The sequence below is a fragment of the Chiloscyllium punctatum genome, chromosome 36, assembly GCF_047496795.1.
Source record: "Chiloscyllium punctatum isolate Juve2018m chromosome 36, sChiPun1.3, whole genome shotgun sequence".
Classification (NCBI taxonomy): Eukaryota; Metazoa; Chordata; class Chondrichthyes; order Orectolobiformes; family Hemiscylliidae; genus Chiloscyllium; species Chiloscyllium punctatum.
Genome location: NC_092774.1, coordinates 56,567,495 through 56,588,890, shown reverse-complemented (window position 1 = coordinate 56,588,890; position 21,396 = coordinate 56,567,495). Strand labels below are relative to the sequence as shown.

The 21,396-nt window shown below is 47.1% G+C and overlaps 2 non-coding genes across 2 annotated transcripts; both read right to left on the bottom strand.

Moving 5' to 3' along the window:
- Nucleotides 1-15,897: 15,897 nt before the first annotated feature.
- trnaw-cca (transfer RNA tryptophan (anticodon CCA)) lies at nucleotides 15,898-15,969 on the bottom strand. The gene has a single exon. It is a non-coding gene; the product is annotated as a tRNA-Trp (tRNA).
- A 3,279-nt stretch (nucleotides 15,970-19,248) lies between these two features.
- Nucleotides 19,249-19,322, bottom strand: trnan-guu (transfer RNA asparagine (anticodon GUU)). The gene has a single exon. It is a non-coding gene; the product is annotated as a tRNA-Asn (tRNA).
- Between the last annotated feature and the right edge of the window lie 2,074 nt (nucleotides 19,323-21,396).

Here is a 21,396-nt window from a genome sequence, read left to right as displayed (position 1 = left end):
GGCAATCCTTCGATGATGAGTTGTTCACAGGCACATAACCGTAAATTTAATTTCTAAGTCACTGCTGAATGCGAATGGACACCCTGAAGTATTCAGCTATTTCTTACAGACTGGAACTCGTTCCCAGACAGAGTCAATAATTGTTTAACTGGACAAAAAAAATCTAAAGAGAACAGCTCCTGGTCTCAACGAGCAGCAGCGCCCACTGGAAGCAAAATTGCAGGGGTGGGGGAGCACGACGGCATAAAACAAAAAAATCCAACCGACTCTCCCACTATAAGCACTGTCAGAATGGGCAGGGGTTCAGTCCTCTCAGTGGCCCACAGCAGCTTCACCAGCAGAATCAGATTGTTGGGAGCACTGGTGCGCCCGCTGGCGCTTCTGCAAGGTGCAGAATGATGAGAACCTCCAGTTCCACTCGGGGCAGGTGAACGGCCTCTCCCCGGTATGGCCCCACCTGTGCCTCAGCAGGTGGGAGGAATTGCTGAAGGCCTTCCCGCACTCTGGGCAGGAGAAGGGCCTCTCCCCCGTCTGGACCCGAAGGTGGGATGCCTGGCTAAAGCCCTTCCTGCACTTGAGGCAGGAGAACGGGGTCTCCCCGGTGTGGACCCGCTGTTGCCTCAGCAGGGCAGAGGTATCATTGAAGGCCTTCCCGTGCTTGGAGCAGCTGAAGGACTTCTCTAATATGTGGACCCGGTGGTGGGTCAGTAGGATGGAGGAAATAGCTGAAGGCCTTCCCGCATTCGGGGCAGGAGAATGACCTCTCGGCTGTGTGGACCCGCTGGTGCCACTGCGGAAAGTAGGAACTGCTGAAGGTCTTCCCACACTCAGGGCAGGAGAACAGTCTCACCCAGGTGTTACTGCGCCCATGAGTCTCCAGGTCAGATGGGAAACGGAAGCCTTTCCCACAGTCGCCACATTTTCATGGTTTCTCCACGGGACGGGATTCCTTGGGTTTCTCCATGACCGAAGCTTCAGCTGCACACAAACGCATGTACAGCACCTCTCTGCCGTGAATTCCTCTTCCCAGTCTGTGTAACCTTTACTGCCTCCATAATCAGAGTGCTGCAACAGTCGGGTCTCTCTTCCAGTCTCACTGATGCTGAAAACGTACTGAAAGAGGAACCAAAAAGCTTGGTTCCTTCTCACAGAATCATAGCCGAAAAATGTTACACTCCCGATGGATTCAGTGACTGCCAGACATTGACGTGAAATTGAGGACTGCAAATGCTGGAGAGTCAGAGTCAAAGCACAGCAGATCAGGCAGCATCTGAGGAGCAGCAGAGTCAATGTTTCAGGCAAAGCTCTTCATCTATTGATATTGAAATGTCCGTCTTCAGATCTTCAAATAATCTGTAAAAAGAGATTACAAAAGTCATCACTGTAAGCCCAGGTTATAAATTCCAAACAAGCAATTCTACTTTCTGCAGAACATTCTTTTCTTTTTCTACAAAATTGAAAGAACCATCCCACCCCCTCTCACCCCTCTATTCTCACTCCGCTCAAACTAATCCTCCCGATGGTACTGATTCAGGATTTTGCAGAGACCGAAAAGTGAAATCATCAAGACAGACACCTCTGAACTTTGGATACCTCCACCTGAGAGTTAGTAACTTTCACGACATCTAGGAGTGAGTAAGTCTGATTTTGGGAAGCAAACAAAAGTGTCAATTCAGGATGAACCTTCAATGCAGCTTCTTGAGAAACAACCAGATACGAAATGGTTAACATCTGGGGAGTGGAAGTGGGGAGATGGAGGAAATGAGATATCAAGGCATTGGCACCGACAACGGATAGATCCTGAATATACAGACATGGCAAACATTACGGGCAAACCAGAGTCATGGAGATAACACCTCACAGAAACAGGTCCTTCAGTCCAACTCATCCGTGCCGACCAGATAGCTTAAATTAATCTCGTCTCTTTTACCAGCACTTGGCCATATCCCTCTGAACTCTTCCTATTCATATACCCATCCAGATGCCTTTTTAAAATGTTATAATTGGAGCTACATCCACCACTTCCTCCGACAGATAATTCACACTTGCTTCCCTCATCCCAAACATAATATCGTCCTGTTCTGTACTTCTCCCATCCCAGGGAAATGACTTTGTCTATTTACCCTATCCATACGTCTCATGATTCTATAAACGTCTGTAAGATTACCCCTCAGCCTCTGGTATACGGGGGAAAACAGTTCAAGCAATTCACTGCGTTTACTTCTAGCTTCACACGCACGGATCCTTACTCCCGTGTAAAACATTGTTTTCCTCCCGCACACTGTCCATGGGAAAAGCCAAGAGTGCTGAGACTCTGGAGTTGGGGGAATACCACGTAGAATTCCTGCAATGTGGAAACACGCCATTCAGCCCAACAAGTCCGCACCGACCATCCAAAGCGTAACCCATGCAGACACTTCCCCCTATCCCATGCCACGGCACTTACTGCACACTATGGGCCCATTTAGTATGGCCTATTCTCCCGAAACTGCACATCATTAGATTTTGGGAGGAAATCAGAGCACCCGGAGGAAACACGGTAGGGAGAATGTGCAAACTCCACGCAAACAGTCGCCCCAAGGCTGGAATCGAAAGCGAATCCCTGGCGCTGTAAGGCAGCAGTGCTAACCACTGATCCATCGCGCTGCGTATGTGTGCAGAAAGAGGTGGGGGCTGGGAACTTTGTTAATTGTACCGCACAGTGGATTGTTGAGTAAGGTTAAATCTCACGGGATCCAGGGAGAGCTAAACAACTGGGTACAAAATTTAGAAGCACGTTGTTGTAGATGCTGGAATCCTTGCTGAAATTAACAAATGCTGGAGATCACAGTGGGTCAAGCAGCGCTGTGCTACTCTATGACTGGTTAGTGTGGACGTGGAGATGATGTTTCCACTAGGAGAAGGGTTGAGGATGACAAGTCATTGAGGGCATTTCAGACAGAGATAGGTTCTTGATTAGTAAGGCGTCAAGGGTGATGAGGAGAAGGCAGCAGAATGGGATGGAGAAACGTATCAGCCATGATAGACTGGTGGAGCAGACTCGATGAGCCAAATGGCCTCATTCTGCTCCTGTGTATTATGGTCTTAAAGCTGGGCAGATGACTTAAGGGGTTCTCACAAACTATTTCAGAATCCTGAAGAGGAGTTGCTGGACTCGAAATTTTAACTCTGCTTTCTCTCCACAGATGCTTCCAGTTCTGCTGAGTTTTTCCAGTGTTCTCAGTTTTTGTTTCAGATTTCCAGCATCCACAGTTCTTTGTCGTATTTATCAAATTCATTTCTTGCCCTTCCCAAGTGTCTGGAACTTCATCTCCCTGATCTACAAACTGTTCACTTACCCTAGAAATGACCACTACCTCCTTATCAAAGTAGACCCCTTTGTTGCAAAATGATTGTTCAATTCTGTGACCAAAATTATTGCATTCGTAATTACTTACACCAGGGACTCTCAATATCTCAGGCCAGAACACAGCTAGATTGTTTCAGACAGTACATTTATGTGATTTGATGTAATTCCCTATTCCCTACTTTACCAGCGTGTTGCTGGGAATGGAGGGTTTGAATTAAGAAGCTGGTACATTTTTTCCAACGGAGCCGAGCAAGTTGACAGATAACTTTGTAGAGATTTTTAAAATCAGGAGGGGTATAGATAAGGTGTCATTTCCAGGAGGCTCAGAATATTTTATTGCTCCAGAAGGTGTAAAAGGGGGTCAAAGCTTCAACAGAAATCGAGCAGAGCTGAGAACAGACAACATTTAATCAGAGGAGAGAGAAATCAGGACCAGAAATCCGAGCTGACACCACACTACCATGTTATCAGTGCTTTGATTAGCAGTGCCCACCCTCTACCTTTACTGAGCCTCTCACTCGACTTGAATGCCACGTATCCCCTCAAAGTTCTGGATCCAATCCTTGTCATTCTGAAGCCATATCTCTGTAAGGAGTCTCAGATCATAATTATTCTCTTCAATGTGTGCAGTCAATTAATTCGCTTTTTTTACAATGCAGCTTTTAGTTTTATTTTTTGTTACAATGCAGCATACATTCACATACTGAGCTTTTAGTTTTATTTATTGTGATGGTTAGAATCCAGTTTTGATTGCTAGTACATTTATTCTCCTTGTCCCTTTCTCTCATTCTCTGGTGTTTGGTTTCCACATCACTACATTGCTCAAAGGCCTTGATTTGGATTGGCCATGCTAAATTGCCCAGTGTCCAGGGACGTGCAGGTTAGGTGGGGAGGCCATGTGAAACGCAGGGTTATCGTTTCAAAGTAATAGAAGGAGTAGCCCATTTGGCCCATCGACCTTGCTCCGCCATTCATTAAAATGATGGCGGATCGATCAATCGTCTCAGCTCCTTCTAATTGCATTATCCCAACTTCCCTTAATTCCCTTACCACGCAAAAAACCCATCCAACAGTGTCAAAGTGAAGCTGCCTCTACTGCTTCCTTGAGCACAATATTCCATTAATTTACCATTAACCACATAGGCCCTGCCCTGAGTTGCCTCATCAAAATGCAACAGCTCATATTTGTCGAAATTAATCTCCATCCACTACTCCTTGGCCCATCGGCTCATCTGATCAATTATAATGTATATTAAACTTTCTTTCCAACCTTATTCCCTAAAAGCTGAAAATCTCCATCCCACACTCTCACCCTCCATTCTCACTTTGTTGAATCTAATCACGGATGTCCTCATCCTGAAGGGTTTGGTTCATGCTGATTAACAGGCCCACATTCAACGGAGATCTAACTGAAACGTACAGAACATTGAACGGCCTGGACAGAATGGACATTGGGAAGATGTTTTCATTGGGAGGAGAGACTAATACGCATGGGCATAGCCTCAGCAAAAAGGGAGAATGGAGATTAGGAGAAATTTCTTTCGCCAAAGAGTGGTGAATCTATGGAATTCATTGTCACAGAAAACTGTGGAGGCCAGGTCACTGAGTATGTTTAACAATGAGATAGAGATGTACAGCACAGAAACAGACTGTTTGGTCCAACTGGTCCATGCCGACCAACTATCCCAACCCAATCTAGTCCCACCTGACAGCACACGGCCCCATATCCCTCCAAACCCTTCCTATTCATACACCTACCCAAATGCCTTTTAAATGTTGCAATCGGACTAGCCTTCACCACTTCCTCTGGCAGATCATTCAATAAATGTACCATCCTCTGCGTGAAAAAGTGGCCCCGTGGATCTCTTTTGCATCTTTTCCCTCGAACGCGAAACCCATGTCCTCTCGTTCTGCACTCACCCACCCCAGGAAAAGACTTTCTTTATTAATCCTATCCATGCCCCTCATGATTTTATACACGTACAGTTACGACGTTCAAAAGACATTTGGATAAGTACATGAATACGAAAGGTTGGAAGGGTTATGGGCCAAACACTGGTAGGTGGGACGAGTTTACTTTCAGAACATACTCAGCATGGACTAGTTCGATGAAGGGTCTGTTCAGTGCTGTCTGACCCTGTGACTGACCTGTACTGGTCTTAAAACCATTTTCTTACCTCCCCCCATAAGCATCCACTTCTTTGTTGTTCAAAACTCAGCTGAACTTCGCCTTGAATATGTTCAATGACCCCACTTCTGAACTCAATTCCTCTTCGTAATATACCACTTGCCTCGCTCATTGCCTGCTGCATCTGCCCGACAACTGGCATTGACTGGGGTGGAGGGACTCTGAGACCCCTTAGTACATCCATACATCATTCCTGATGAAGGGCTTGTGCCCGAAACGTTCCCTGTCCTGCTCCTCAGATGCTCCCTGACCTGTTTTGCTTTTCCAGTGCCACATTTTTTGACTTTCACCTCTCGTCCTCACTTTATCCACATTCCAATATATCACCATTTAAACAATGCGCTGCTTTTTTTTTAAACAGCAAAGGCTATAACTTCACATTGCGGCACTGCACTTGCCATGTGTTTGCCAATTGAGACACAGACCTGGACCAACTTCGGGAAGAGGCAAAAGACTGAGTTCTGAACAAAAACCGTAGCACACTCAAAACGTCGGCTCTGTTTACCTTTCCACAGATGCTGCTCGACCCGTTGGCTTTCTGCAGTATTCGCTGTGTTTGTTCGACACAAATGCTGCTTTCCATTAAAGAACTTCAATCCCTGTCCTCTGGTAACTGACCCTAGTCAGTGGCAAGAGGTTCTTCTGATCATTAACCTGCCCATTCCCACACGTCTTCTCGCATCATTGCCAACAGCCCCTGGAAATCTCCAGTTAACCTTCTTTGCTCCAAAGAGAACATTCCCAAACTTGGGAATGTCTCCACAAAATGAAAATTGCTCATCCCTGGACATGATGCAAATGTTACAATGGGAAAGCGGTTTTGGCAAAATATCGTCAGTTAGCAGGTGGAAAAATGTTCTGGAAGTAAAACAGAAATCCCAGTCTCCAGCTTTGTGAATCTATCGAAACTCTTTGGGAAGTGGAATTAGAGGAGAATGAAGGATGAACTGTTCGACTGAGCAGAGATAGTCCAGACACCGTCCCCTTGTTTAAGAGGCCGGGGGATTGACTGTGATATTCTCGGGACATGAACTGACCCGAGACATTGAAAGAATTCTCTGCACATCAGGAATTCAAATCCATTCTCGGCTCGGGGCCAATGAGAAAATGCGGGAAGAAGCAAAACACTGAAAGGCTCGGAGGGCGATGGCCCCGGTGTAGGACAGCTCGTTCCTCGTGACATGGATGTGCCTGCAGATGGTGGGATCAGGCTGTCCCCATGTCTCCACAATGAATGTCCAAGGCTTTATTATGGAAAAGTAAAACTGATATAGGACAATGGTAATTTTTGGGCGGGGCGGGTTGAATTATGAATTGATTAGTAGGTTCCTCAAAGACACTGTGTGGCTGGTGTTTGGCCTGGTCTCTGTGGCGCAATTGGTCAGCACGTTCGGCTGTTTACCGAAAGGTTGGTGGTTCGAAACCACCCAGGGACGCAGTGTTTTCTGTTCCTGCTCCTATCGCTTTTTTGGCTGCGAAAGTGCACGTTTTTAATGGTTTCAGGAAAATGTTTCCCAAACGGAAATCTTCTCCACTGAGGCAGCACAAAGGGGTTTCTGAATTGATTGAAATTCTAATGTCAAGGACTGCGGATGCTGAGAATCCGAGACAGAAACCGAAACTGCTGGAGAAACTCAGCAGGTTTAGCTGTACCTGGATGAGAAAAAAAACGAGTTCTGAAATGTTGTTTCTGATTCTCTTTCCACTGATGCTGCCTGACCTGCTGAGTTGCTCCTGCAATTTCTGTTTTTGTTTTTAACTGAACGTCCATTTCATCTTTCGGGATGAAACACGCAGACTCGCCATTTGCAGATATTTACCCCTTTCAAAACCTGTGAAGTGATTGGATTCAAACAAACTCTGCAATGATTCACTCTTTCGCAGCTCCACAGGCAGAGAGACCTGGGAAATGAAGCTGTCAGTGTGGTTCTGTGTTGGTGGGCCGAGTGGCGAATGCAATGGACATGAAATCCATTGTGGTTTCCACACGCAGGGGTGAACCCTGCCGACTACAGTTGAGAACTGTCATCAGAAAGAAAGGGAGATTGCTCCACGGTATTTGTTAAAGATGCAAATCAGTGGAGGAGTTGAAATATTTCAATCACATTGGGACTAGTCGGGAATTTGTAGCCCACTGCCTGACAGGGTGGAACAAGCAGATACCCACAGAGCTGCTATTGAGGCGATGAGCCAAGAGTTTGGAAATGAGATAGAACAGTGTGGGGTGTGAAGTCGTGATCGAAGTTAAGCAGGCACCTGAGGACAAAGGTGTTTTATTTGCCAGTGAAAGATACTGCTTCACAAAGTTGGGACTATGGAAGGGAAGCAGTGGTGGTGATTACTTTTGGTTGTTCGCATTGTGAATGTTCGCATTGCTGCGCATGTCCGTGTTAACGTCAGAACTGTGCAGCATGGCGGCGTCAGGTCCGCACAGTGCCAGGGGCGCAATGGATGACGCATCTGACTCCACCTACCTGTTTGAAATGCAGCTCACAGCTTATGCACACATCCCAATTAGTCTTTCTCATTGTCCTGAAGCTGGCATACGGTTTGAATTCCTGATCTGCGGGAACGAGACTATTTTCACTGTGTCGCGTCAGTAAGTGTCCCTGAGAACATTAGATCACGTCATAGCGCTGTCGGAGGAGGGGAAGCTGAAATAGTCCCACACGCTGCTCACGGGCACATTTCACTTTTCCCAACTCACCGCCCCAACACTGCGGCTCTTGGGAGTGGAAAGGGAACAAACGCCAAAACCCAGTCTCAGCTTTGTAAATCTTCAGGAAATAAGAAAACTGTTCATCCCTTCGGGTCTTCCATCCTGGGCTGACAACGTTGATTTTAAATGGCTGTCCAGTCAGTGCCGAATCGTTTTGGCTGAAAAAAATCTTCCTTATCTCATCCCAGCATTTCTTGCCACAGAGAACTGTGCGGCAGAGTTCATGTATATATTTCCTTGTATGGTATTTTGTAAATAACATTCGTTTGCTGGTTGTTTGTATCGGGTATTTCAGGTTCATTAGCCGCTGTTTAAGTGTGTTGGGCGGTTTGTGGGCTACCATGATGCTGAGAGGGTTGAGTTGTCTGGACATCATTTCCCAGATGTCTTTAATGTAAAGTAATGTGGCTAAGGTTTCTGCAGACGTTGTGTCTGCTTGTGTCAGTTTGTTGATGTGAAATCGGCACACTGGGTTTATTGGGTAGGCAAAAGTGAGGACTGCAGATGCTGGAAACCAGAGTTTAGATCAGAGTGGTGCTGGAAAAGCACAGAAGGTCAGACAGCTTCCGAGGAGCAGGAAAATCGATGTTTCAGGCAAAAGCCCTTCATCAGGAATAGAGGCAGGACCCCTTCCAGGGTGGAGAGATAAATTGGGGGTGGGGTGTGCTGGGCCAAAGGTAGCAAAGAGTACAATAGGTGAATGGGGGTGGGGATGGAGGTGACATATCAGAGAGCAGGGTGGTGCGGATAGGTGGGGAGGGAGATTGGCAGGTAGGACAGGTCATGAGGACAGCGCTCAGCTGGAAGGTTGGAACTGAGGTAAGGTGGGGGGAGGGGAAATGAGGAAACTGGTGCAGACCACATTTTTGCTCTGGGGATGAATGTATCCGAGGCAGAAGTTGGGACGTTCTTCCTCCAGGCATCGGGTGGGGAGGGAGCGGCGATGGAGGAGGCCCAGGACATGCATGTCCCTGGCAGAGTGGGAAGGGGAGGTTGAAATGTTGGGCCACAGGGCGCTGGGGTTGATTGTTGCGGGTGTCCTGGAGATGTTCCCTCAAACGCTGTGACTTGACTCTGCGGCGGGGCTCCAGTCTCCCCAATGTAGAAGAGACCGCATCGGGAGCAATGGCTACACGAAATGACATTGGTGTTAGCCTTCTAACTTCGTGACTCGGGTTCGACTTCCGGGCAGGGAAGCAATTTTCAGGAGAGCTGTCCAGCTTTGCCTGTGTCTCCCTGGTGGTCAAGTGGTTCGGATTCAGCGCTTTCACCGCTGCGGCACGGGTTCAATTCCCGGTCAGGGAAGCAAATTTCAGTGTGTTGCTTGGCTCTCCATTCTTCTTAAAAGCGCTGTACAGTTACTATTTGGTCTTCGTAGTCACTGGGTGCTGCACTGTGTCTTGTTTCGTTGAAATAGTGCCCTCGTTCAGAAATGTTTGTATGTGTAGAGATGATTACTTCTGTAGCTAAGTTCTTGGTTCGCGTGTGCTGTTTTCCTGTAGAGGCTGTTTTGAATTTATCATTGATTGTTCGGTGGACTGTACATCTAGAAATGGCACTTTGTTGTTGTCCTCTTTTGTGAATTTTATGCCAGTAAGGAGATTGTTGATGGTGTTGTATGTTTCCTCTAATTTGTTTCATTTTTTGATGACAGAAGTGTTTCATGGGCGTTTCGTTGATTTGTTTGTAGGGCTTGTTACTGAATATGAAGTGGGTGGTAAGGTATAGTTCCACGAGGTTGACAGTGTTATCTTTGCTGCTGAAGTTGGTTCTGTGTTTTCGTCTTTAGTTCTTCGAGTCGTGTCTTTAGTTTTCTTTGGCCACGTTGATGTTAATGGATGTGAACAGGGCTGTTATGTCAAAGGACAACATTATTCCATCCTCTTCTATCTTCGTGTCTTTGGTGTTCGGGAATTCTTGGATGGAGTAAATGGAGTGGCATGAATCTTCGACTTGGTGTTTTAGTCCTCAGTGGAGGCCTTTGACAAGTCTGTATATTGGTGTTCCAAGTAGTGAGACTATGGCCTGAGGGGGGCTCCTAGTTTGAAAAAGAGGAGAACAACAATAAACTGCATTCTTAGATGTCACAGTAGAGCGAACAGTCAATGGCGAACTTCAAACTAGCATCTACAGAAAAACAACACACACAAACCAAATACTTAAACACAGAAGCAATCATCCCAACACCCACAAACGAAGCTGCATCAGGACATTATTTCAACGAGCCACTACACACTGCAGCACAGAGAAACTACGAAGACCACAAGAGAAATACGTATATAGTGTATTTAAGGAGAACGCGTCCGCAATAAACCCATTCCGCCGATTTCTCACTGATGCTTCCAAGCTCACTCTCAAAAATTCGGTTTGTCCCTCCATTCTTTCCTGTTTGTTTTTTGTGGGTTTTGAAAGCGTTCCCAATCCTCTGACTGAGTATTGGAGTTGGGAAGGTAAAAACAATGACTGCAGATGCTGGAAACCAGATGCTGGATTAGTGCTGCTGGAAGAGCACAGCAGTTCAGGCAGCATCCAAGGAGCTTCGAAATCGACGTTTCAGGCAAAAGCCCTTCGTCAGGAATAAAGGCAGTGAGCCTGAAGCATGGAGAGATAAGCTTATGTCTCCATGCTTCAGGCTCACTGCCTTTATTCCTGACGAAGGGCTTTTGCCTGAAACGTCGATTTCGAAGCTGCTTGAATGCTGCCTGAATTGGAGTTGGGAAGTTATGTTGTGGCTGTACAGGACATTGGTGAGACCACTTTTAGAATATTGTGTGCAATTCTGGTGTTCCTCCAATCAGAAGGATATTGTGAAATTTGAAAGGGTTCTGAAGCACCAATGGGTCCACAGAGGGGAAGAGGCCCTTCTGCTGCCCTGAGTGTGGGAAGGCCTTCAGTGATTCCTCTGCCCTGCTGACGCACCAGTTGGTCCACACCAGGGAAGGCTGTTCTCCGGCCCCAAGTGCGAGATGGCCTTCAGCAGTTATTCCCACCTGTTGAGACACCAGTGGGTCCACACTGAGAGGCCGTTCTTCTGCCCCAACTGCAGGAGGGGCATTGCTCTTTCCTCCGACGTACTGGCCCATTGGTGTGTCCAAATGGTAGAGAGGTCGTTCAGTTGCCTATGTGCAGGAAGGACTTCAGCAATTCCTCGTCCCTGCTGAGGCACCAGTCTATCCACACCGGGGAGAAGCCGTTCTCCTGCCCCGAATGTGGGAAGGTCTTTACCTGCTCCTCCACACTGCTGAATCTCCAGCTGGACCACACGGGGGTTTGGGGGTGGGGTGGGGGGGGGGAGAGTGGCGGAGGAGGGGAGGCCATTCTGCTGCCCTAAGTGTGGGAAAGCCTTCAGCAATTCCTTTGCCCTACTGAAGCACCAATGTGCCCACACCTGGGAGATGCCCTCCAGCTGGACCGAGTGTGGGAAGAGGTTCATGTTTTCCTACAACTTGCGGAAGCACCAGCGGGGGCACCAGCGCTCCCAGCAATCAGATCCTACCAGTGATGATGCCTTCAGTCACCTCCCAGGTCTGAACCTCCTGCCAGTTCTGACAGTGGGTGCAGTGGGAGAGTAGGTGGGCTGTTTTAGTCTTCTGCTGGACTGCCTTTGCCTTCCCGACACCCCACAATCACAACTCCATGATGGCTCAGGGTTAGCACTGCTGCCTCATGGCACCAGGAACCCAGGAATAATTCCACCCTTGGGAGTCTGTGTGCAAGTTAAGGAGGGTAGGAAAATGGATCTGAGTGGGTTAGTTTTCGGAAGATCAGTGCAGATGTGTTCGGCTGAAGGACCTGTTTCCACATTGTGGGGGTTCTATGATTCTGTGAGCTTTGCCTTCAGTGGACACTGTTGCTCATTGAGCCCGGGACTGCACATTGCTAATGAAATGAACCAGAGAAACCTAAGACCGCAAGACCATCGGAGAAGAAGTTTGGCCGACTCTGCCATTCGTTAGTAACAAAAGTATTGGATGAGATTAGCTACAGTGTGGAAACAGGCCATTTGTCCCAACAAGTCCACACCGACCCTCCGAAGTGTAACCCATCCAGACCCATTTCCCTCTGACTAATGTACCTAACTCTATGGGCAATTAAGCATGGCCCATCCACATGACCTGCACATCTTTGGTTTATGGAAGAAAACAGGACCACCCAGAGAAAACTCACTCAGACATTGGGGGAAAGTGCAAAGTCCTCACAGACAGCCACCCAAGGCTGGAATCAAATCTGGGTCCCCAGCACTGTGAGGCTGCAGTGGTAATCACTGAGCCACTACATATTGCAACCCGAAGTTGGCAAGCCGGGGGTTGGGAGAATACAGCAAGCCAGGCAGCACCAGGATGTGGAGTAGTCAGCGTTTTGGGTATAAACCCTTCTTCATGACTGAAAGAGTGACTTATCTATGAGAAAAGATTTACATGAATGTTGCTGGGGGTTGGAGGGCTTGAGCTGCAGGGAGCGGCTGAATAGCGTGGGGTTGTTTTCACTGGAGCATCGGAGGCAGAGAAGTGACCTAATAGCGGTTATAAAATCATGAGGGGCATGGACAGTGTAATAGACAATGTCCTTTCCTTGGGTAGGGGAGTCCAGAACTAGAGGGCATAAGTTTAGGGTAAGAGGCGAAACAAATTAAAAGGACAACTTCTTCATGCAGAGGGTGGTATATATATGAAATGAGCTGCCAGAGTATATGGGTCAGGTGCTGTCAAATGGGACTAGATTAATATAGGATAACAGGTCAGCATGGACAAGTTGGACCGAAGGGTCTGTTTCCATGCTGTACGTGTCTCTGACTACTAGTCCTGATGTAAGTTTAAAATAGAGTCCAAGTAACTTTGAATAGTTCAATCTTGTTGAGCTCACCTCCTGAAAAGTTTCAGATGAATCCCTCTGAGAGATACTGTTTAAACATGCTGAGTTGGACAAAGTATCCCATCAAGTTCAACACAAACCCAGAGTTGAAGAAGTCAGAAGTCAGAAGACCAAGGGGACCAAAACTGATCACAATATTCCAGGTGCAGTCTCATCAACGTCCTGTACAACTACAACATAACTTGCCAACATCTATACTCAATTCCCTAACTGATGAAGGCCAGTGTGCTGAAACCTTTCTTCACTGCCTTGTGTACTGATGTAATCAGAGATATAGGACCTACTTTAAACTGATCCACGATCCAGCTGCTGGGAGCACAGAAGTAGAGTAGTGCTGCGTGAGTGTGCTGGGTCGATAACCCAGAGGACGATGGGTAAAAATCATGTCATGCTGTTGCTCAATGTCTCTGTAAGCTGCTTTCATATACAAAGGTTCTCTGTTCTGCATCTTGCCTTTGCATCTGTTTCCCAAAGCTTCTTCAGTGGAGGCGTGGCCGCTGGAGCCCAGGAGTTCAACAACCCCCCGGCGCTGGAGGATGGTCCAAGCTCCAAGAAGCGAGAGGGGGCGGGGGGGGGGGGTGGGGAGGCGGGGGTAAGGCTGGAAGCTGGATTTGCTCAATGCTTGTATTTTTAACTCATTTAAATGGTACCTACTGTATGGGGCTATGGTGTACATTAAAACCGAAGGATCATATCAGAGTGTTTATATTTAGCAGTGGTAGTTGGTAAAATGCACACTCTGGGGGAGCACTTTCTATGATGCTGCATTTCTCGCCTTCTGCCCTTCCCCCATTTCTTATCTCCCATCTTGATTTTATATTTTTTTGGTCAAATTTAATTTCAGATTAATCAGACTTGCGATTCACTTTGTGCTATTAATTTGTTTGTTCGAATATTTCAAGTCAAAATTAATGCTGTAATTTAATTTCTGATGTCAGAGTTTGACATTGAATGTGCAGGTGTAAATACCAGTAAGTTGTGAAAATAAATCAAGAACTTGTGGTTTTTAACAAAAAGAGCAGTTCACTGATATTCATGGCATCGTCTCATTTGGGAGTGATGATTCAAATCTGACCAACAAACCGTTTCATGCAGTCATCCAATTGAATAAAAATTTTCTTTAATTTAATAAAAGAAAATAATTCTGGCAGGCTAAGACTTATGCAATCTATTTATAAGATCATGTCCATTGCTCGCAATATGGTCTCAACCACATTGGGGAAACTGGATGCCAACTAACCGAATATTTCAGGGAACAACTCTTGGACTCTAATTCTAACCGACACACCGCCCTGTGGCTGAACACTTTATCCCACCCTCCTCTTGCTTATCTCTCCACGTTTCAGACTCACTGCCTTATTCCTGATGAAGGGCTTTTGCCCGAAACGTCGATTTCGCTGCTCGTTGGATGCTGTCTGAACTGCTGTGCTCTTCCAGCACCACTATTCCAGTATTTGGTTTTCAGCATCTGCAGTCATTGTTTTTACCACTTTAACTCCCCCTTCCATTCCACCAAGGACATGCAAGTCCTGGGCCTCCTCCACTGCCAACCTCTTCCGACCCGACACTTGTAGGAAAAACACCTCAACTTCTGCTTTAGGACCCTCCAACTACATGGTATCAATGCAGATTTCATCAGTTTCCTTATTTCCTCTCCCCACCTTGTCCCAGATCCAACCTTCCAAATTCGACACCAACCTCTTGACCTGTCATACCTGTCCACCTTGCTTCTCACCTATTTGCTCCACCCTCATCTCTGACCTATCACCATCAATCCCTACCTCCATCTACCTATTGCACTCCCAGCTGCCTTCCCTCCAGCCCCACTTCCTTCCCATTTATCTCTCAGCCCCCTTGGGCCACCCTTTATTCCTGATGAAGAGCTTATGCTCTAAACCAAGACTGTGATGAAGCAACATCCTCAACAAATAGGAAATAGCTCCCAAGTCAGATTTCATCCCCTCTTCTGTTTCCCAGTTCTTTCAGAAATAAGGAATGTCTTTTTCTTCCACTAGAAAGTGGTCTTCCACTTTGCGCTGTCTGAAGTGTTATCCCTCACCACTCCTTCAGCCACCTTTTAAGAATCCTTTCAACCTGTTTTTCTAACAATTGTGGAGGTGACCAAAAGCAAACATTTCACTTCTCCTCAATGTCCCATTTCTCCTCCTAAGAGCCATTTTGTCATGTTGTCTCTGTTACAAACAGCCAAGTGCACTTGGTTTCTGAATTGAAATTTTGCCATTGAAGTGAACAGGATTAATATTTATCGATGGCTAGCTGTGTTTGCACAAACTGTAATTATCCACCAATACGATGTCTTTTGTTCCACCAAAACTGGAAACAATGATCTGTGTTTCGATTGCAGTCCGATGTAGAAAATCATCCCAGCGATCTTCACGTTATTCTAGTTTTCTGAGGCCATAACATCATTCCGTGGCAGTTTGATGTGACTAAAACCTGGATGGAAATCTCTGGATTCTGTTGTAAAAGTATCGGTATAATGTGATTCACACTGCGCGGTCACCAACTGAACGAAGCGGCTGTGTGTTGAAATCCCGTGATGAACAGTTTGTGTTCGACTTGTCATATTGCGGGGAGCTCAGCATTTCCCCAAACAATGGGCACACCACCTCCCTGACAGAGTGTTCACAAATCAAACTGACAGCAAAGATTCATGCATGATCGAAAGTGTCCACAACTTTTGACACAACAGACATACGGCGTGAACGTACTCTTTTCTTCATTGGAAATGTTCGACGTTGACTGTAGTGAGCCTGACGTGATTTGAACACACAACCTTCTGAAGTGGAGTCAGACGCGCTACCGTTGCGCCACAAGCTCACAGATGGCCCATGTGCTCTATTCATGCTTAAGGGAAGTGATCGCACTACAATGATTTTACGTTCATGTCTGTTCTGTTTCTCCCCCTTCTCCTTCTGTCTCTCGAAACAATTTCCAACTCTCTCTCAATAAAAATCTGAAAGAACTGCGGGTGCTGTATATCAGGAACAAAAAACAGGAGTTGCCGGTGACCCTTCCACAGAACAGATGGTGATTTGGAAAATGTCGGTTTATATGCAGGAGATATTGTGGGAGGAAGGCGGAGATCAGGACAGAGCCCAAAGCGAGGGAAGAACTGTTGGACAGAAAAAAGAGTTGATAACGATCTGCGTGAGAGGGTGAATAACTGTTAATGGAGACTGTTCGTGGCGAAGTAGTGTGGAATGACAGACTATGTGATAACAAGGCTTGGTGTGTGTGGAAGGGACGAGGATACTATGGAGTTCAGGTCCTAGAATTATTGAATTGGATATTGGGACCAGAGGGATGTGTGGTCCCCAAGTGCAATATTCGGTGCTCTTCGTTCTGCTGGTGCTGAGCTTCGCTGGAACACAACAGCAAACCTGAGACAGAGATGTTGGCCAGGGAACAGGGTGGGGTGTGGAATTGGCAGGCAACTGGAAGCTCAGGGTCTTTTTTGCAGGCAGAACGTAGATGTTCTGTGCAGCAGTCACCCAGAGAATGGGCAGCCCAAAAAACACACTGCAAATTGCTCCCCTGACCGGGAATCGAACCCGGGCCGCAGCGGTGAAAGCACCGAATCCTAACCACGAGACCACCAGGGAGATGGCAGCGAAGTTTGACAGCTCTACTGAAAATTGCTTCCCTGCCCGGAAATCGAACCCGGGTCACGGGAGTTCGAAGGCTTCCACCAAAGTTGTTTCTTGTATCCATTGCTCCCGATGCGGTCTCCTCTACATTGGGGAGACTGGAGCCCCGTCGCAGAATCAAGTCACAGCGTTTGAGGGAACATCTCCAGGACACCCGCAACAATCAACCCCATCGCCCTGTGGCCCCACATTTCAACCTCCCCTCCCACTCTGCCGAGGACATGCAGGACCTGGGCCTCCTCCATCGCCGCTCCCTCCCCACCCGATGTCTGGAGGAAGAACGCCCCAACTTCTGCCTCGGATACATTCAACCCCAGGACATCAATGTGGTCTGCACCAGTTTCCTCATTTCCACTCCCCCCACCTTACCTCAGTTCCAACCTTCCATCTGAGCGCTGTCCTCAGGACCTGTCAATCTCCCTTCCCACCTATCCGCTCCACCCTCCTCTCTGACCTGTCACCTTCGTCCCCAACCCCATTCACCTATTGTACTCTTTGCTACCTTTGGCCCAGCACCCCCCAATTTATCTCGCCACCCCTGGAAGCGTCCTGCTTCCATTCCTGATGAAGGGCTTTTGCCCGAAACGTCGATTTTCCTGCACCTCGGAAGTTGTCTGACCTGCTGTGCTTTTCCAGCACCACTCTGATCTAAACTCTGGTTTCCAGCATCTACAGTCCTCACTTTTGCCTACCCAATAAACCCAGTGTGCCGATTTCACATCAACAAATAGACACAAGTAGACACAACGTCTACAGAAACCCGAGCCACATTACTTTACATGAAAGACATCTGGGAAATGATGTCCAGACAAATCAAACCTCTCAGCATCATGGTAGCCCACAAACCTACCAACACACTTAAACAGCGGCTAATGAACCTGAAATACCCGATACAAACAACCAGCAAACGAATGTTATTTACAAAATACCATACAAAGAAATATATACATGAACTCTGCCACACAGGTCTCTCTGGCAAGAAATGCTGGGATGAGATAAGGAAGATTTTTTTCAGCCAAAACGAGTCGGCACTGACTGGACATCCATTTAAAATCAAGGCTGTCAGCCCAGGATGGAAGATCCGAAGGGATGAACAGTTTTCTTATTTCCTGAAGATTTACAAAGCTGAGACTGGGTTTTGGTGTTTGTTTCCTTTCCACTCCCAGGAGCCGCAGTGGTTGGGGCGGTGTGTTGGGGAAAGTGAAATGTGCCCGTGAGCAGCGTGTGGGACTATTTCAGCTTCCCCTCCTCCGACAGCGCTATGACTTGACTCTGATGTTCTCAGGGACATTTCCTGACGCGAGACAGTGAAAAGAGTCTCGTTCCTGCAGATCGGGAATTCAAACCGTATGCCGGCTTCAGGACAATGAGAAAGATTAATTGGGGTGTGTGAAGAAGCTGTGAGCTGCATTTCAAACAGGTAGGTGGAGTCAGATGCGTCATCCATTGCGCCCCTGGCACTGTGCGGACCTGACGCCGCCATGCTGCAGAGTTCTGACGTTAACACGGACATGCGCAGCAATGGGAACATTCACAAGAGGAACAGCCAAAGATAATCACCGTCACTGCTTCCCTTCCATAGTCCCAACTTTGTGAAGCAGTATCTTTCACCGGGAAATAAAACACCTTTATCCTCAGGTGCCTGCTTAACTTCGATCACGACTTCACGCCCCTCACTGTTCTAGTCTCATTTCCAAACTCTTGGCTCATCGCCTCAATAGCAGCTCTGTGGGTATCTGCTTGTTCCACCCTGTCAGGCAGTGGGTTGCAGATTCCCGACCAGTGCCAATGTGATTGAAATATTTCAACCCGTCCACTGGTTGCATTAAAAAAAACCGTGGAGCAATCTCCCTTTTCTTTTGATGTCGTTTCTCAACTGTAGTCGGCAGGGATCACACCTGCGTGTGGGAACCGCAATGGATTTCATGTCCATCGCATTCACCACTCGGCCCACCAATACAGAACCACACTGACAGCTTCATTTCCCAGGTCTATCTGCCTGTGGAGCTGCGAAAGAGTAAATCATTGCTGAGTTTGTTTGAATCCAATCACTTCACAGGTTTCGAAAGGGTTAAATATCTGCAAATGGCGAGTCTGAGTGTTTCATCCCGAAAGATGAAATGGACGTTCAGTCAAAAACAGATATTGCAGGAGCAACTCAGCAGGTCAGGCAGCATCTGTGGAAAGAGAATCAGGGACAACATTTCAGAACTCGTTTTTTACCTCATCCAAGTACAGCCAAACCTGCTGAGTTTTTCCAGCAGTTTCTCTTTCTGTCTCGGATTCTCAGCATCCGCAGTCCTTTTCGTTAGAAATTCAATCAATTCAGAAACCCCTTTGTGCTGCCTTAGTGGAAAAGATTTCCGTTTGGGAAACATTTTCCTGAAACCATGAAAAACGTGCACATTCGCAGCCAAGAAAGCGGTAGGAGCGAGAACACGAAGCACTCCGTCCCTGGGTGGTCTCGAACCACCAACCTTTCGGTTAACAGCCGAACGCGCTGACCAATTGCGCCACAGAGACAGGTCCCAGCATGGCCCGCAAAGTGTCTTTGAGGAACCTACTATTCAATTCATAATTCAACCCGCCCCGCCCAAAATTACCATTGTCTTCTATCAGTTTTAATTTTCCATAATAAAGCCTTGGACATTCATTATGGAGACATGGCGACAGCCTGATCCCACGATCTGCAGGCACATCCATGACACTAGGAACGAGCTCTCCTACACCGGAGCCATCGCCCTCCAAGCCTTTCAGTTTTTGCCACTTCCCGAATTTTCTCATTGGCCCCGAGCCGAGAATGGGTTTGAATTCCTGATGTGCAGAGAATTCTTTCAATGTCTCGGGTCAGTTCATCTCCGGAGAATATCAGAGTCAATCAGCCTCTTAAACAAGGGGACGGTGTCTGGACTGTCTCTGCTCAGTCGGACAGTTCATCCTTCATTCTCCTCGAATTCCACTTCCCAAAGAGTTTCTAAAGATTCACAAAGCTGGAGACTGGGATTTGTGTTTTACTTCCTGAACATTTTTCCACCTGCTAACTGACAATATTTTGCCAAAACCTCTTCCCCATTGTAACACATGCATCATGTTCAGGGATGAGCAATTTCCATTTTGTGGAGACATTCCCAAGTTTGGGAATGCTCTCTTTGGAGCAAAGATGGTTAACTGGAGATTTCCAGGGGCTGTTGGCAATGATGGGAGAAGACGTGGTGTTTTCGCTGCTCGTTGGATGCTGCCTGAACTGCTGTGGTCTTCCAGCACCACTAATCCAGTATTTGGTTTTAAGCATCTGCAGTCATTGTTTTTACCTTGTTGATTTTACCCCAACTGCGAATCCTCTTGCAAGGATGCCTGCCTTGAAGAAGTTTTCCTCCTCTCTCTACAAGAATCTCAGGGAGTCCCTCTCCCACTGCAACTCCCAGGTCATTTCCTCTGCTCTGAAGCTCTTCAACCATGTTGTGAAACAAACTCGGTACCAGAGCCACATTTGCCTAGTTTCAAACTTCCAGCTCAGTTACTGTCTCCTTGACTTGTCCGACCTGCCTATCTTCTTTTCCACCTATCCACTCCACCCTCTCCTCCTTGACCTGTCACCTTCATCTCCTCCCCCACTCACCCATTGTACTCTATGCTACTCTCTCCCCACCCCCACCCTCCTCTAGCTTATCTCTCCATGCTTCAGGCTCACTGCCTTTATTCCTGATGAAGGGCTTTTGGCCGAAACGTCGATTTCGCTGCTCGTTGGATGCTGCCTGAACCGCTGTGCTCTTCCAGCACCACTAATCCAGTATTTGGTTTTCAGCATCTGCAGTCATCGTTTTTACCTGAATGATCAGAAGAACCTATTGCCACTGACTAGGGTCAGTTACCAGAGGACAGGGATTGCAGTTCTTTAATGGAAAGCAGCATTTGTGTAGAACAAACACAGCGAATACTGCAGAAAGCCAACGGGAGGAGTAGCATCAGTGGAAAGGTAAACAGAGCCGACGTTTTGAGTGTGCTACGCTTTTTGTTCAGAACTCAGTGTTTTGCCTCTTCCCGAAGTTGGTCCAGGTCTGTGTCTCAATTGGCAAACCCATGGCAAGTGCAGTGCTGCAATGTGAAGTTATAGCCTTTGCTGTTTAAAAAAAAGCAGTGCATTGTTGAAATGGTGACATATTGGAATGTGGAGAAAGTGAGGACTGGAGGTGAAAGTCGAAAAATGTGGCACTGGAAAAGCACAACAGGTCAGGCAGCATCTGAGGAGCAGGACAGGGAACGTTTCGGGCACAAGCCCTTCATCAGGAATGATGTATGGATGTACTAAGGGGTCTCAGAGTCCCTCCACACCAGTCAATGCCAGTTGTCGGGCAGATGCAGCAGGCAATGAGCGAGGCAAGTGATATATTACGAAGAGGAATTGAGTTCAGAAGTGGGGTCATTGAACATATTCAAGGCTAAGTTCATCTGAGTTTTGAACAACAAAGAAGTGGATGCTTATCGGGGGAGGTAAGAAAATGGTTTTAAGAACAGTACAGGTCATTCACAGAGTCTGACAGCACTGAACAGACCCTTCATCCAACTAGCCCGTGCTGAGTATATTCTCAAACTAAAC